Here is a 14,254-nt window from a genome sequence, read left to right as displayed (position 1 = left end):
GGTGGTAGAATTTGGGGCAAATCAAATTAGGATGCGAGATTAGGGCTCCAATGCTTCAATGGCATTTTGCCCGATTTAGGGTTTTAGATTTAGGGCAAATGGGGAAGACGGCGGCGTTTTCGTTGATTTAAGGGCTCTATTTTGGGCCAACACCTGAAACGACGTCGTTGGAATGAATTCGAGTTGACTAAGCTCTCCGGCGAGACACATCGGTGAGAAATATTAATATTTTAATGCCACGTATAATTTCCGGCCAGCTTCGCCGAAGATGGCACTCAGGTGTCCTACTTTTCTTAAAATGTGGCACTTAAGTGTACATTTCGTAAGTTATGGCACTTAAGTGTCCCTTTGGGCAAAGTTATGGCACTTGAAGCGTTATTTTGCCTCCTTTTATACGTCAACGGGCAGGGTTACAAAGAAAGAAAGTAAATCGTATTTCCTATTCTAATTGCTTAAAAGATATCATGATTTGTCATTTTCTTCCCTCCTTTTGACCGTGAGTCCATCTTTTGGCGATTCATGCATATCCCTTTCCTTTTGATCATGTATGCTGAAGAATCTTTATCGATCTTATTTCTTTCAACTAAATATCAGCTCACGAGTTGGTCAATTCCATATGTTATGCTAAGAATAAGCGCTTTGTTCGTTGAAAGGAAAGATTCATATATATATATATTTTGGTAAGATGAAAGATTCATATTTTCAATTGTCAAAAGTTCAAGATTATGCAGACACAACCACAAAGGAATTGATGAAGTATATTCCACAACCTTGTAAGAAAATATTTAGAGTCTCATTCTCCTTCACAAACTGTCTGGGTCGTCAAAATTTGGGTGTCAACAAATAGAAGCTTAGACTAGTGATTCCATAATGCACACTCATGGCTTGGAATACAACAAATTCTCGTGAAGATATAAACCAAGAAAAATATAAAATCTTGTTCCAGGTTCTAGGCTCTCTATTCATCCAAATAGGTTCCCTAATTTTTAGATTTGGAATTGGACAAGTTCCTACTAGTCCAGTTTTCAATTCCAAAACCATGCTAACCCTTAATGGTACCTTCCCTATGTTTAATGCGATAGAATAATTGCTAAAAAGAAAGAGCATAATACTTTTCAGGCTATCGTGATAATGGCTTATTTTGAATTACAAATTTTTTGAATAAATGGATTTCACAATAATTTATAATAATTTATTATTTGATTTTTTATAATCATGGTTATTATCAAACCAGATTAAATATTATCACCTAATTATTTAAAAAAAAATAGCGACACAGACATCAACATCCGTCACCATTGTCATTTCAGTCGTTGCCTATGAAACACGGACACGTTGCCTGTGCTTCTGTGTCGTGTCTGTCACGTGTCGAAGCGTGTTGGACACGTTGACACGCTCAAACTTGGTCGAACACGCAATCAACGCTTGTTGGATTTTCTAACACATGGTCAAACACGTTTTGACATGTGTGTCCGGAAGATGGAGGGTGGAGGCGAGGGCGAAGGAGCAGAGACGAGCTGTGAGCAACGGCGAGCCCGTGACGAGGCTGCGAGCGACGGCAAACCCGCGACAGCGAGAGACGGCGAGAGACGGTGAGAGACAGAAGAGGAGAGGAAGGCGGTCATGCAGCAAGGAGGAGGAGAAGGATCAAGAGGAAGAGGAGAGGAAGGGGGGTTGCGGCAAGTGGCGAGGAGGTGGAGGAAAAGGAAGGCTGGCTAGGGTTTTAGATAAGGAAACCAAAAAAAAAAAAAAAAGAGATATGATGGGCGACTTTTAATTTTGGGGGAGGGAAGTGACAGCTTATCTATCACTGTCAGGAGGTGGGGGAGGGAAATAAAAGTGTAATAAATTTGGGGGTGGGGGCGAAATGGACGAGGGAAAGTAGAGAGTGAGGGTGTGGGGACTTTTTTTTTAATGGAAAAATAAATAAATGACATTACAAAATAATTTTGAAAAATAAAAGTACTGAATTTTGAATAATAATAAATTTTGTTTATTTGTAGAAGATCACGGATTTATTTAAATAAATTGATTCTAATTTCTTATTAATTATTAGTTTCATCAATAACTTTTGTTAAAGTTAAAAACACGTTTCCAAACATGGATACACATTAACTATGAATATGTTTTTCGAATTTTCAATGAATTGATTTATTAATATTATTAGCGTAAATTCATTGTAGGCTCTTTTTAATTTATTAATTATTTACAAATTTGAATCAAATTAATTAAAAATAAAAATATTCATTTAATATACAATATGTCTCAACATGTCGGAATTCTTTATTTTAGAAAAATGACGTGTCGACGTGTCAACGTGTCGTGTCGTGTCACGTCGCGTGTCTGTGCTACTTAGGTCGTTGCTAATCTCTCTCTTTCGTCTGGACCACCCTCAACCCAAAATATCCTCGGACTCGAAAGGTCTCGTGAGAAACGAGACCCCAAAGTTAAGCCCCATTTACTTAGTCGCTTCGATTCCACGTCGTGTAGCTGGGTTGTAGATTTATAAGATCATCGGGTTGAAACGGATCTCCCTCACGCTCTTGCTTAATCTCTCCTTTTCGTCTTCTTCTTCTTCTCTCTTGAAGAGAGCAGAGTGAGAAGGAAAATTTGATAACCAAGCATTTCTCAGCGAGCCCATGAAGTCGAGCAGAGCGGAACCATCAATCGCCCTTCCTCTGCTGGCGCTCTCCTCGTTCTTCTTCTCTCTTGTCGTCTCCGATCCTCGGATCGCCCAAGTGGGCCTCATCTGTGAGAACTCCATTGGGATCATGGCCGGAAACGCCGTCTCCAACTTCAACGCTGTCATGAAGGAGATCTCCAAGAGCGTCGCCAACCAGCGCTGGAGCAACTACTCCGTCGCCAAGCCACCGCCAGCAGTGTACGGCCTCACCCAGTGCCACGGAGACTTGATTGAGGCCGAGTGCTTCCTCTGCTTTGCCGAGAGCCGGCCCTGGATACTCCCCTGCTTCCCCAACTTCGGCCGGCTCTACATGGACGGTTGCTTCCTCCGTTACGATGTTTACGACTTCTACAACGAGACCGTTGATCCGACGCGTGACATGCTCAAGTGTAGCTCCAATTTGACCGTCCCAGCGGAGAGAGTGGCCGAGTTCTCTGATAGGGTGGACCGGGTCCTAAGGAATGTCTCGGCAAGGGCGGTGCGGAACAAGGGCTTTGCGGTGGGCTGGGAGGATGCAGTTGGAGGAGTCGCCGGGGTATATGCTTTGGCACATGTTGGAGCACGCTTGATGCCGGCGGTTGTAGAGTCTGTTTGGAGAATGCAACTTCGAGGGCAAGAAGCTGCGCTCCCGAGAAGAAGCGCGGACCATGAATGCGGGATGCTTCCTCCGTTACTCGACCACAAAGTTCTACAACGTCCCCGTTAGCGGAGGTAACAACTAATCTCTGGTCTGTAGTTTACCGACTTAAAAGATGGCTTCCTCCCCATTAAAAGAAGAACCGAGGCTCTTCTTTGTCTAATGTCAGATTTCGATTTTTCCAATTGCAGTTTCCTCGGTTTGGTCGCTTTAAGGCGCTTCTTTTAATGACGTTTTTTCTTTTCTTTTCCTTTTCATTTTTTTAAATATAAAAACATTTATGACATTTATTTTTTTCTTTTTCTTTTCCGCCAATTGCCGGCCGCACCGACAATCGGTGATTGACCTCAAGCAAGGTCGAGCTCGAGGCTCGAGCCTTGTCAAAGGTCAACAAGACCTCGGCATTGCTAGAATAGCAAGCTCCTCCTTGCCCGTGGTCAATTCCTAGCCATCTCGTGGTTGCAATTGAGATAGAAGTAAAAAATAAAAAGAAATAAATAAAAAAAAAGGAAAGGAAAAATTAATAATTTATTTTTTAAACTAATTTAAATTTTGAATTTTTAAAAACAAAAAAATTTCAATTTCAATTTAAAAAAATATATTCTCATAGGATCGAAGTTTCCTTGATTTAGGACCTAAGCCTCAATGTTAGAGACTAGAGCTTGAGTGTCAAGGCCCAAGCCCAGACTTTATGGATGCTAGCTCAAGTGTTGAGGCATAAGGCACAAGCACTAGGGGTTCGAGCCCAGCTTCGATGGACCGAAGCATAGGCATTGAGAGCCAGGCCTCAATTGACCCGGGTCTAGTCTCGATGGACTCGTGCCCAAGAGACCTTATCCCAACCTCAATGGATCCAGGCCCAATCTTGATGGACCTAGCTTCAGCGTTAGAGACTTAGGAACTAGTATTGGGGTTCCCATGTTCCAACGTAGAGTTTTGGATCTAGGTGCCAAAACCTAATGATATTTTAGAAAAAAATTTCCAACTTTTTCAAAGAGGAAATCATTTTCTAGAATATAAGCATAGTTTTTCGTTGACAATAAAAATATTTTCCATTGACTCATCTTCCTAAGCTAACCGAACACCGGAAATGAGGAAAATGTTTTCTAGGAAAATATTATCCGCAAAACAGACATAACTTAAGAGTGCCTTTGTTTGACAAAAAGTGTTTTCTCAAAATTAGTTTCTGAACCTTCACCCGTTTAGTTAGCCAAATATGATAAATCAATCTAAAACACTTTCTAATCAAGGAAAATATTCATGCCTAAAATTAGAAAAGTGAATTTCTAAATCTAAGAAGTTGAAAGCACTTTCAAAAATTGCTCTTATGGAATTTTCAAAAATATTTTACTTTATAAAATTGACTTTTTAAATATTTCTTTTTTTTTCTTTTTTTTTTTTCTTTTCCTTCTTCCTCCTCCGTTGGTCGCTAGTGCAAGCCAACCTCGGGCAACTTCAAGCCTCGCCAACCTTGCCACAACAAACCCCAAGATCTAGTGAGCTCAACCTTGCCCAAGGCTAGTTAGGTTGGCCCTCACCGGGCCTTGATGACGTGCCAATGTCCTGTCAAGGCCTGGGTGACTGTGGAGAAGGAAGAAGGAAAGAGAAAGAAGATAAAATACAAATTATTTAAAAATGGCTTTTTGGCATGAGATTGAAATCATTTTCTAAATGAGATTTAAACACCAAGAAACATTTTTAGTCACATACCACCAAACAAAGGAAAATTGATCATTTTCTTGAAAAATGATTTTCCAAAAAACATTTTCCCTTTTATGAAATTATCCCTCAAACGAACACACCCTAAATTTAATTTAATTGATCTTATGCTTTGATGCTTGCCGGATGTTTGGAATTATTAATGAACTCGCACATCTCAACCTGATGTTGTCTTTATCATTCCGCAGGGTCATCTAGGGTCCGCATCACCATAGCAATAACCTCATCGGCTGCTGCAACGACTTCGCTTGTTCTCATCGGTGCATACATTGGATACAAAAAGTACTCCAAGAAGAAACAAGGTAAACAATTCGGTTCAAATGCGTAAAATGATCTCTTAGTAATTCTTGATCACAAGCTTGATGACATGAATTTCGCATTCATCCTTATTTAGTGCAAAATAACCTCATGCAATTACGAGCGAGCAAGAGCAAGTTTAGCTTATATTTCAAGTACAAGACACTGGAGAAGGCCACCAACTTCTTTGATGACTCAAGGAAGCTGGGCCAAGGGGGCGGCGGTTCTGTGTACAAGGGGATTTTACCCGACGGGAAGGTCGTCGCGGTTAAGCGGTTGGTGTTCAACACATGCCAATGGGCGGATGACTTCTTCAATGAGGTGAACCTGATCAGTGGGATCCGACACAAGAACCTCATGAGGCTTTTAGGATGCAGCATTGAAGGCCCAGAGCCTCCTCGTCTATGAATATCTTCCTAAAAGAAGTCTTGATCTAGTTCTTTTTGGTCAGTAGCTAGTTGTTGCATAACTGCATAACACACTTACACAGTCATCGTTTGATGCCAAGAAGAGATCCACCCTTCATGACGAGCATCGGTTTAGTTTGCGTTCTTAGTAACTGGCTTCTTGTATTGCAAGCAATGCTTCCATCTTATGATTTTCGAGTCAGAGGTTTCAAATATCTGCTCCATTAGTGTCTTGCCTTCTTCGGTTATGTTTGTCCCACTCCGCTTTGCTTGTCTTTCTAAATAAGTGAATAGAATCTTATTGTTGCAGTCAACGATGCGACCCCCGTCCTAACTTGGGAGGAGAGGCTGTACATCATCATAGGAACAGCTGAGGGCCTCGCATATCTTCATGGAGGTTGTGGAGTGAAAATCATCCATCGGGACATAAAAACTAGCAACATCCTCCTCGACGAAAATCTCACAGCGAAAATCTCAGATTTCGGGCTTGCCCGATGCATTGCTCTTGATAAGTCTCATCTTAGCACAGGAATTGCTGGCACACTGTAAGAATACCTTTTCATTACCAGCCTGCTCAAAACCATAGTCAGCACTATCTATGTCCTTAATTTGACAAGTTTGGCCCCTCAAAGGGGTTTCGCGTATCACCCTTTCCTTATACTTCAAATCTTCTTTGAGCTAAGTATGGTTTATATCTAAAAGACGATTGACTATGCAGCGGTTACATGGCACCTGAATATTTAATGAGGGGACAGCTAACGGAGAAAGCCGATGTTTATGCTTTTGGGGTGTTGGTTCTTGAAATCTTGAGTGGTAGGAAGAATAGTGTATACATACGGGGGTCGAGCTCGGTATTACAGTCGGTAAGGTTGCTTGTCCCTACGATCATGAGAACTTAGACTGACATTTACTTTCCTGGCCACACTCCACTAGGATTATCTAATTTTTCTTTTGATTTTCCCAACAAACTCTATTGTTGGTTTCTACATTAGTGCTAGTAGATTTATCTTTAGATATAAAGGAGCCATGGAAATTCATGATTGCTTTGCAGGTATGGACGCATTACAAGTCAAATAATTTAGCCGCGTGCATTGATCCGGCCTTACAAGGTAAATTCCCCATCCTAGAGGCGTCGAATGTGCTCCAAATCGGCCTTTTGTGCACTCAAGCCTGTATGGAATTGCGACCGCCCATGTCTGGAGTCGTTGAGATGCTCCACGACAAAAACCATGTAGTCCCCCAACCGAGCCAACCCCGTTCGTCAACGCTAGCGTGCTATTCGACAAATCTAGCAGCAGAAGCTCTACATGAACACATGGCTATTGAACCAGCTCATGGCATTCGAGGTCTCTTCCAGCTTGATAGGAAGCCCTATTCCAGCTTTGCTGCGTTGACCCTTTAGGATTGGGACCTTTGTTCTTCTTCTTCTTCCAACGAATACGAACACTTTGTAAACAACAAGGAGTGCAGATTTTAGTGACAATAGGGCATGAGTCGAATTATCCTTATTTGGTTAGCAGCATGTTCAGATGATGATGAGTCCAATCTTAAATCTATAAATCATGATATCCCACAAATATATGAATCTTAGTGGGATGCAATTGCTCTATTCTTTCGTAGTTTTACGTCTTGATTGGAGAAGAATCATACCATGTTGGGATGTTTCGATTCCAGAGTCAGTCATAGGTTGTGTAATAAAAGGAAAGAAAAAGAAATAAAGAAACAAATGTCATTCTGTTTTTTTTCTTAGTTTTATGTCATTTTTCTTCTCTTTTTGGTTGAAATAATTTTACGTTGCTTCAAAATCCGCGACTGTCTTGCTTACCCTTGTTGGAGAAAACTTCTTGATGTTTTGAAGTTGACAAAACTCATCCAAAGTCTATTACGAAGAATTCCAGACTTCTGTGTCAAAGTCTGCTCACTCCGACAAATTCCAGACTAAACACAAGTGAAGAATAAAGATTTATCTAGATAAGGGATTATCTATCTTTCTTCAAGGGTTCGGTTCGTAGAAGTTATATATGGCCTTCTGGATGGAAATCACACCTGCGAGATTGATTATCTTTATTAAAATCAATTTTGACACATCAAATCTTTTTGAAGGCAAGTAAATTTGGAAAGAATTTACTTATGCAAACCAAGATCCTAATTGTATAGGCGAACAGGATTGATGGGCTTTCATCTCAATTTTCAAACGGCTCGAGATCTCCTTAATTGATTATGTCCAACAGATTGATTGGAAGAATTTTTTTGAAAAGTGCCAACGGTCGAGAAGGCATGAAGGGGTATTTAAGGAGGACTCTCCAGTTGTTTGAAAGTGTGCATGGAAGAGAAATTCAAAAGTCTGAAACTTCCCGCTTTCTTGTTACTTCTTATACTGAGCTCAAAGTTGTACTCAAAAGAGAGAGATTTTTAGTGTGACTTCGTGAGAGAGCAGTAGAGTCTCTTCACTGTGAAGTTGAGATCACAGATTGTAAATTCTCTTTTAATTCTTAGTGAAAACTAGCTAGGAGGCTATCAATGTGGGAAAGTGGACGTAGGCTTGATCTAGGCCAAACCACTATAAATTTTGTGTTCTTATTCTATTCCCTGAACTTCTTTATTTTGTTCGTAGTTCTATTTAACTGCTAAAGTCTGAACTCACTCAAAGTCCATTGTTCTTTAGACTTAGTTTCAAAAGTAAAATATTTTCACCGTTCTTTGCGAAAAATTGTTTTCATACCTATTCACCCCCCTCTAGGTGTTCATACTAGCACTCACAATTGGTATTAGAGCCTATGTGCTTAATTATTGAAATGTTTTACTTTTAAACTAAAGATCCTCTATGGCTAGTATTTTGGCTCCAGGTTTGGTTGAAGGCCAGAGCAACACCAAACCTATTTACTTCGATGGAAAAGAGTACAATGTCTGGAAAAACAAGATGAATGCATTTCTCAAATCTAGAGATCCTCTAGAGTGGGATGTCGTAGAAAAATAGATCAACCCTAAGGCAACATTAGCTTCAGACCGAGGAAAAGAAGTCATTGATGCTAACGAAGCAACACGAGCTGAATTTATCAAGATACAAGCTCTTGACACGAAAGCAATCTACTCTTTATACTGTGCCTTATCTCCTACTGAGTATAACAAATTTTTTTCTTGTAAAACAACAAAAAAAGTTTGTGACAGATTACATGTTACCTACAAAGGGACTAACCGTGTGAAGGAAACCAAAATAAACATTCTGCTCGGACAATATGAAGCTTTCAAATGAAGCTTGGAGAATCAATTACGATATGTTCGGTCGCTTTACGTAGATTGTAAATGGCCCGGCTTATCAAGGTCAACCAATTTCAGGACCAATGAAAATTAACAAGCTACTTGCATGGGCTTTTGAAAGACTGGAATCATGTGAAGACTTTAATTAGAGAAACCCTGAGGATCATGCCTCTATCAGTTGACGAACTGATAGGTATGCTTCAATCATACGAAGTGGAACAAATAAATGATGAAGAAGATCTTGAAGGTAAGAAGTCAATTGCTTTAAAGTCTAACATTGATTCTGATGATATAGATTCGGATGATGATATGGACGATGAGGAGCTGGCGCTTATGATCAAGAAATTCATAACGCTGAATAGAGAGGGAAGAAGACTCAACTGGAAGAAATAAAGCACGCAAAGTTTCCAGAAGAGACCGACTGAGGACAATGAAACCAGCAAATATGTGATATGCTTCGAATGCAAGAAAAATGGGCATATCAGACCTAAACTGTCCTCTGTTGAAGAAGAAGAAAGGAAAAACTGAGAAGTATAAAAAAGGCACTCAAAGCTGAAACTTGAAGTGACACCGAGTGTGAGGAAAGCGAAGAAGAATATGCCAACATATGTCTAATGACTCATTCCGAATCAGATTCAGAATTAGAAACAGACTCTAATTTAGACTCAGACAAAGAATTTGAGGTTAGCAATTTAAAAATTCTTGTCAAAGTCTCTAAATACATAGATGAACTTTGTTTCAGTCTCAAATCCTCTCTTAAAAGGATTTCTAAACTAAAAAGGGAGAATTCTAAGCTCAGGCAACATGAAATTTCTTGGAAAGAAAAGTTTGAAAGTCTGAATACAAGTTTTGACAGTTTGAAAGAAAATTTAGATTCTCTCTCAAAGGAAAATGCTATTTTGAAAAATGACATTTCAAGTATTACAGAAAGATTTTCAAAATGATCCAAAAACTAGGAGAAAATTCTTTCAGCTCAAATACCCTACTTTAATAAATCTGGTTTGGGTATAACTCTAGAAACTATTCCATTAATTAATTTTCTTAAAATAAAGGAGATAATTAAACAAAGACCTACAAGGGCATTTTACAAATATCACTTTCAAATTTTTTTTGTAAAACCCGTTAGCCAAAGAGCACTCAAATGTTCGAAGTGTAACAGCTCAGAACATTTCAAGAAAGAATGTCCCAAGGTTTGGAGACCAATTAAGAATGACTGGGCTAAGACTATTTTTAATACTAACCCTCCTGGACCCAAGAAAATCTGGGTACCAAAGAAAGTTTGAGTTTTTCTTTTGATCGCAGGTCACTATCAAAAGGAAGATCAAATGGTATTTGGATAGTGGTTGTTCGAGGCATATGATAGGAAACTCAAGCTACTTTATAAAGCTTGTTAGACTAAATGGAGGAAAAGTATCTTTTAGAGGAAATAACAAAGGAAAGATTGTAGGATGTGGAACTGTGAAGATTGGAAGCCTAACTATCAACAACGTTTCCTTGGTAGAATGATTGAACTATAATTTGCTAAGCATAAGTCAGCTTTGCGATACTGGTTTCAAAATAAACTTCCAAGAAGGAACTTGTTCTAAAATGAGTCAAGACTTCTCTCAATCTTTCACTAGGCGAAGGCATGGCAACATTTATCTTTTGGATGTAAACCCAGAAAATTCTCAGTGCCTTATTTCTATTCAAGATGAAGCAAGTCTCTAGCATTGGAAGCTTGGTCATGTTAACATGAAGCAGATTGCCAAGATTTCCTCTAAGAAGCTTGTTAGAGGACTTCTTAATCTGGCTTACCAGAAAAATGAGTTGTGTACTCCCTATGTTCTAAGAAAATAGGTCAGAAACTCTTTTAAACCTGTGAACCAAGTTTCTACAAGTCGAGTTCCGCATCTTCTTCATATGGACCTTTTTGGTCCAACCAGAATTCAAAGTATTGGTGGAAAGAAATATTGTCTAGTAATCGAGGATGATTACTCTCGCTTCACTTGGGTCTACTTTCTAGCAAGTAAGTTTGAAGGATTCTCTTATTTCTCAAAGTTTGCCAAGAAGGTTCAAAATGAAAAGGGTTATGCTATTTCGAGCATATGAACTAACCATGGAGGTGAGTTTGAGAATCGGGATTTTACTAAGTTCTGTGATGAATCTGGTTTTCAGCATGTTTTCTCTTATCCATACACTCCAAAACAAAAATGGGGTTATGGAAAGGAAAAACAGATCCTTACAAGAGATGGCAAGAACTCTCTTGATAGAGAGCAAAATATTCTCTCGATTTTGGGCATAAGCAGTTTCCACAGTTTGCTATATTATCAATAGAGTATTCTTGAGGCATATTCTAGAGAAAACTCCTTATGAAGTGTATAAAGGAAAGAAGCCTATTGTCTCCTACTTTCATGTCTTTAGTTGTAAATGTTTTATTCTGAAGAATGCGAATGATCGAACTAGAAAGTTCGAGGAGAAATCAGACGAAGGAATCTTCCTAGGCTATTTGACTTCAAGCAAAGCTTACAGAGTCTTTAACAAAAAGACTTAATCCGTGAAAGAATCTATGAACGTCAAGTTTCAAGATAATGTGGAGAATCTACCAGATCAGACTCAACTTGAAGAGTCTAAATCCGTTCTAGACTTTACAAAATCTAATTTCCCCCAAGAGGTTCAAACTTCTGGAGAATAGCATCAAGCAGAACAAGAAGATTCAACTAAAGCAGAGGATCAACAGACTTTCAAACCAAGCAGCAACTGGAAGCACAAGTCAAGTCATCCCAAAGAACTCATCATTGGCAACATTGATGAAGGAGTTCGCACAAGATCCAAAGGAAGAGAAGAGTCCAATGCTCTATTACTTGTTTCTAAAATAGAACCAAAAGGTGTAGACAAAGCCTTGTATGATGAAAGATTGATAGAAGCTATGCATGAAGAACTCAAACAATTCAGCATCAACGATGTACGGGAGCTGATTCTAAAACCCAAAGGCAAATCTATTATTGGAACGAAATGGGTTTTCAGGAACAAGATAAATGAGAATGGTAAAGTGGTAAGAAATAAAGTAAGACTCATGGAAAAAGAATATACACATAAAGAAGGGATAGACTATGACGAAACAAATGCACAAGTAGTAAGGTTAGAGGCAATTAGATTATTACTTGCTTTTGCCTGTTATAAAATTTCAGGTTATTCTAGATTGATGTCAAAAGTGCATTCCTAAATGAGTTCATACAAGAAGAAGTTTATGTGGAACGACCACTAGGATTTGAAAATCCAAGAAAGCCAGACTTAGTCTACAGACTGAAAAAGGCCTTGTATGGATTAAAGCAAGCACCTCGAGCATGGTATGAAAGGTTGAGTAAGTTTCTAATTCAGAACAGTTTTGAAAAGGGAAAGGTTGATACTACCTTGTTTATAAAGAAAGAAGGAAAAGACTTTTTACTAGTACAAATTTATGTAGATGATATTATTTTTTGTTCTCCTAACGAAAGTCTCTGCAAGAAATTTTCAAGATCTATGCAAGATGAATTCGAGATGAGCATAATGGGTAAATTAACTTTCTTTCTGGGATTACAAGTTAGACAATTGAAGAAAGGTATATTCATTTACCAAGAGAAATATGCAAGGGATCTCATCAAAAAAATTGGGTTGGAAAATTGCAAGAAGACAGAGATACCAATGTCAAGTTCTTCGAAACTAGACAAGGATGAAGAAGAGAATAAAATAGATCATAAGCTATACGAAGCACGATCAGTTCACTTTTTACCTAACTCGCTTCTAGACCTGATATTTTATTCAATGTTTGCATCTGTGCTAGATTTCAGTCTGATCCTAGGGAATCTCATCTAAGTGCTGTAAAACGCATCATTAAATATGTTGCAACCTGTCCAAAGCTAGGTCTGTGATATCCAAAAGAATGAGACTTTACTCTTCTTGGATATTCATACGCTGATTTAGCAGGTTGTAAAGTTGATAGAAAGAACACATTATTGGGAAATATATTGGTATCTTGGTTCTCAAGGAAGCAAAGTATTATAGCTTTATCAACAGCAGAAACTGAGTATGTTGCTCTTAGGAGTCGTTGCTCTCAAATCCTATGGATGAGACAACAATTAAGAGACTTTGGGATTGAAGAATCATGTACCGAGATCAGATGTGACAACACCAGTGCTATTAATCTCACCAAGAATCCAATTCTTCATTCAAGGGCAAAGCATATAGAGATTCAGCATCACTTTATAAGAAATCATGTCCAAAATGGGGAGATTATGATTTAGTTCATTGATTCAAAGAATCAGTTTGCAAACATCTTCACAAAGCCTTTGGAGAAAAATTTATTTGAGTCTATTCGAAACAAGCTGAATATTATTTCTCTTATGGAGTAAAGTTTGAAACTAGTCAAACTCAGATTTTAAAGAAGCTACTTCAGTAAGAGAATATATCGAATCCATGTATTTTAATTTTAGTAGGTAATTTTCGAACAGGTACGTTCTTATTCGAATCATTATTTGCCATTTTTATTCTTAGAAGTTATCTTTTTGAATTTTTGAATTTTTGGTAGTTTTTATTTTTAGTTATTCCGAAAAGGCATTTTCTTTCGCGTCATTTCAACTTCCAGTTTTAGACAGTTTTTTTTTATCTCCCAAAATGATTCATTTCCAAAACTACCTCTCAAAACCCTAATCGCTACACTCTCATTTCTCGTCTTTTACTCTCAAGTTTGTTCTGCAGGTTTCCATCTTTTCACTTGAACCCGTTTGTGAAATCCTCCAAGCCTGCAAACATGTCTTACCAAAGGAAATCTTCTCAAATTGCAAGCAAGGGGCCTTGGAATGTGCCGAAGGGCGCGGACATTTCAATCTCGGTAAAGAAGACTCTCCGCACAACTCTCCACAGCAATCTCCACAGAACTCTCCGCAACACTTTACACAAAATGTTCCGTGCCAACCTCTGGAAGAAGAAATCGAGGAAGATGCAAAACCTCTCAGAACCTCGAGACCCCAGGTTCTTTATAAGCTTTACACTCATTTGAAGAAGGGTGGTACTCCTATGACTTTTATCGATGATTTTCTAAGAGAAAAAAGGGTATAAGAATGAGACTCTATTCTTAAGAAGGATGGAACAGTTGGGTATAGCGCCAAAAAGATCAATAGACAATACCTTTCTTTATTTTCCTGCAGATCTTAAGTTCAGTTCTGATCATCTTGAAAACAAGGATAATGATGACTGGTTTTATTCGAATTTTCACCCCATAATGGGTGTTGCTGCTGA

General features: G+C 38.7%; 1 pseudogene; it reads left to right on the top strand.

Annotated features, from left to right (window-relative positions):
* Positions 1 to 2,639: 2,639 nt before the first annotated feature.
* Positions 2,640 to 7,145, top strand: LOC120290220 (annotated as a pseudogene).
* The last annotated feature ends 7,109 nt before the right edge of the window (positions 7,146 to 14,254 follow it).

The sequence above is a fragment of the Eucalyptus grandis genome, chromosome 2 (assembly GCF_016545825.1).
Source record: "Eucalyptus grandis isolate ANBG69807.140 chromosome 2, ASM1654582v1, whole genome shotgun sequence".
NCBI lineage: Eukaryota > Viridiplantae > Streptophyta > Magnoliopsida > Myrtales > Myrtaceae > Eucalyptus > Eucalyptus grandis.
The sequence above is the reverse complement of the archived record's forward strand: the minus strand, read 5'-3'. Positions and strand labels throughout refer to the sequence as shown.